Source organism: Chroicocephalus ridibundus, chromosome 20 (assembly GCF_963924245.1).
Source record: "Chroicocephalus ridibundus chromosome 20, bChrRid1.1, whole genome shotgun sequence".
NCBI lineage: Eukaryota > Metazoa > Chordata > Aves > Charadriiformes > Laridae > Chroicocephalus > Chroicocephalus ridibundus.
In genome coordinates, this window is record NC_086303.1 from 2522426 (window position 1) to 2526235 (window position 3810).

The window sequence follows — 3810 nt, forward strand, 5'->3', positions numbered from 1 at the left end:
CGCTGGACCAAGCTCATGCTCAGTAAAATCAGGGATACGAGCTTCCCCAGGCAGGGTAGGGTACAACTTTGCGATGATGGAGGAATTTCCCAGTCTTTTACAGGTGAGTTATCTCCTCTGCACACCCCGTCTCGCTGTTCTGGCACCTCTGTGCCACCAAAGCTCCCATCCCCTGTCCCAAGCCACCCTCCCTGGGCTCTCCATCCTTAAAAGACTTCCTTTTCTTAATGTGATACGTTCGTACTCCCATGCCATGTCCATCCCTCTTTACCGTATTTCATTATAAAATATTTTTAGCGATGGAGCAGCCTGAAGACCACAGCTCCTCAGGACGAGTTTACGCGGCTCCATTCAGAGCTGTGCCTGGAGTTGGGGTAGTTAAGAATAGGGTATTTTTGTGGTTGTTTGGGCCCATCTTCACTATTTCTGCTTTGCTGTTTTTATCATAAAATAATATAAATTCAACTACAACTTGCGAGTCTGGCCTGTGGTAAGAGAAGCACCATTTCAGCCTAATTCATCCTAAAAGGCCCTTTTTACTGGCTCCGCGTGTCCCCGTGCAGAGCCGCCCAGCTGCACGTACGCCGAAGCCATCCAGCAGATCGGTTTGTCCCGTCGCCTAAATTTGCTGGGATTATGTGCGGAAGATGCTGCTTGGCCGACTGGCAGCAGGATTGTGCAGGAAAACGCTTTTATTTGCTCGCAAAATAACGAGTTGAGGTCGCCGAGGCTAAATCCTCCCGTTAGATGGCAGCAAATGCAGGAATACCTTCAAACTGCGGTGTTGCCGCTGCCAGGGAAGACCAGGGAAGCTTCAATAGGGGCCAAAAGAGAGACCTGCAAAAGAAAAGGCTTCCCAGAACAGCAGACAGAAAGAAATGTCTGACTTAATTCCACTAGAAATCACGTCTAGGAAAAAGGCTTGAGTTTGTGCCCAAAGGTGTTGCAGAACACAAGCGTTATCCCCCTCCAAACCTCCCCTCCGCACTTGGAAACCAATTTTTTTATTGCCAGGTCAAGAGAAAGACCAGGAAGGCAATAAAACCTGTTGGGAAACGTGGTCAGCGCGTTGCATTTGAAACCATCATTCGGCTTTAATCATTCACGATCCCAGCAAACGTTCCCACTCCACAATCAAAGGCACCGCTCATTTGCAAGCTGTTAAACGCACCCACCAGCGTCTGGAGGAGGATCAAGGTCTGAGATATTAATAGCAACAGGGAAACGCATATTTGTTTGGACCACAGGAATTATTTTTTTTTGTAAATCAGGTTGTTTCCCTTCGAGCCATTTGTAATTCCTCGAGGCGCTTCGTGAGAAATAGAGGAGCTGCCCCAGCTCGAGCCAAGATTGCGGAAGATCTCGGAAACCAGCCCAAATTTAGCGGGCGTTTGCCACCGTCTCGCTTTGAGGCGTCCACCTGGAAAGCAGAGAACCCGGACAGGGTCCTGCCGAGCGGCAACAAACCATCAGGCAAAGCTTTCGGTGCCCCAGAATTTCACCCCATTCCCCTCAAAAAGGCAGTAAAATCGGGACGTGGAGACCATCCCGCTTCCCGCGCTGGGATTGACAGGGCAGGAAACTCCAACCTGATCGGAGGAAGTACTTTTTCTCGCAATGTTTAATTAAACTGCAGAATTCCTCGCTGCAGGAAGTTGTTGGGGCCGAGAACTTTAAACAAGGCTGAAAAGGGAGCAGAGAGATACCAAAACCACCCGTCACAGCCGTGACCAACAGCTGACTCTAAAAATGCATTTAATTGCAATTAAGAAGCAAAGCTGTGCCTGAGACCTCTTGCTCCTGCTTCCTTCTGAGCTTTTCATGCTGTGGGGTGGCTCTGGGGACCTCCAATTGCTCCATCTCCCAGCCCTTTAGTCCTGGAAGCCTTTCCCATGCTTTTTAGGGCTTTCCCACCCTTTTTAGGGGGTTAACACCCCGTGGGTGGTCACTGCGTGTCACTCGAGCTGCGGGAATAGGCAGCCGTGTCCCCGTGGGGCTGGGGGTAAGTGGGCTTTAGTGGGGCACTGGATGGGTCTTGGTGGGGAGCAGAAATGGGGCGCAGTGGAGCTGGGGGAGGTAAATGGGTCTGGGGGGGGCTGCTGTCAGGTCTGGGGGGCCATAGGGGGTGATGGATGGGCGCTGGGGGGGGATGCTGGGGCTATCTTGGGGTCTTAGGGAGTGCAAAGGAGATCTCAGGGGTGCTGTGGGATCTGGCTATCAAAGGATTTGGGGGTGCTGGGGGGGTCTTGGGGGTGCTGTGCGCTCAGGCAGGTGCTGGGTTTTTTTTTTAACGTTACTGGGGGGAGTCTGAGGGTGCTGGGGTTTCAGGTGGGTGTTGGGGGGTGTCTTAAGGTTCTTGGGGCTCATGTGGGTGCTGGGTGGGGGGCATCTTAAGGTGCTGGTGGAGGGTCTGAGGGTGCTGGGGGCTCAGGGAGATGTTGGGAGGGGCTTTAGGGTTAGCAGGGGGGTGTCTGAGGGTGCTGGGGGCTCAGGTGGTTGTTGGGGGGGATCTGTGGGTAATGGTGGGGTCATGTAGGTGCTAGGGGGGGTTCTCAAGGTGTTCATGAGCTCAGGTGGGTGCTGGGGGGGAGCATCTTAGGGTTCCCAGGGGGGTCAGGCTGGTGCTGAGGGGGGTGGCCTCAGGGTTGTTATGGGCTCAGGTAGGTGCTGGGGGGTGTCTGAGTTTGCTGGGGGCTCAGGTGGTTGTTGGGGTTGATCTGTGGGTGATGGGGGGGTCAGGCTGGTGCTGGGGGTGGTATAGTGGTCTCAAGCTGTTCATGGGAGCAGGTGGGTATTGGGGGGGAGTCTTAGGGTTCCCAGGAGGATCTGAGGGTATGGGGAGAGGTCAGGCTGGTGCTGGAGGGGGGTGTCTGAGGGTGGTCATGGGCTCAGGTTGGTGCTGGGGGGGATCTGTGGGTAATGGTGGGGTCATGCAGGTGCTGGGGGGGTTCTCAAGGTGTTCGTGAACTCAGGTGGGTGCTGGGGGGGAGCATCTTAGGGTTCCCAGGGGGGTCAGGCTGGTGCTGGGGGGGGGGGGGGGGGCTTCAGGGTTGTTATGGGCTCAGGTAGGTGCTGGGGGGGGTCTTAGGGCTAGCAGGGGGGTGTCTGAGGGTGGTCATGGGCTCAGGTTGGTGCTGGGGGGGATCTGTGGGTAATGGTGGGGTCATGCAGGTGCTGGGGGGGTTCTCAAGGTGTTCGTGAACTCAGGTGGGTGCTGGGGGGGAGCATCTTAGGGTTCCCAGGGGGGTCAGGCTGGTGCTGGGGGGGGGGGGCCTCAGGGTTGTTATGGGCTCAGGTAGGTGCTGGTGGGGTCTTAGGGCTAGCAGGGGGGTGTCTGAGGTTGCTGGGGGCTCAGGGGGTGCTGGGGGGATGTCTGAAGGTAATGGGGGGTCAGGCAGGTGCTGGGTGGGTCTCGAGGTGTTCGTGGGCTCAAGCGGGTGCTGGGGGGGGTGTGTCTTGCCCGGGGGGGTGTCTGAGGGTCCTAGGGAAGCAGATGTTGCAGGGGGGTCTGAGGGTTCCCGGGGGGTCTGAGGGTACTGGGGCTTCAGACAGGTGCCTGAAGGGGAGCTGAGGGTGCTCATGGACTCGGGGGGGTGCTGGGGGTGTGTGTGTGTTAGGGATACGGGGGTTTGTCCGTGTTCTGGGCTCAAATCTATGCTGGGGGGGTCTCAGGGGGACGCTGGGCTCCGGTGGGTATTGGGGGGTCTCAGGGCCACCGGGGGAGAGGGCTCTGGATGCGGGGGGAGTCTTAGGGCCGCTGGGGTTGTGGGGGTGCCCGGCCCGGCGCCATGTCGGAAGCAGGAAGCGGGG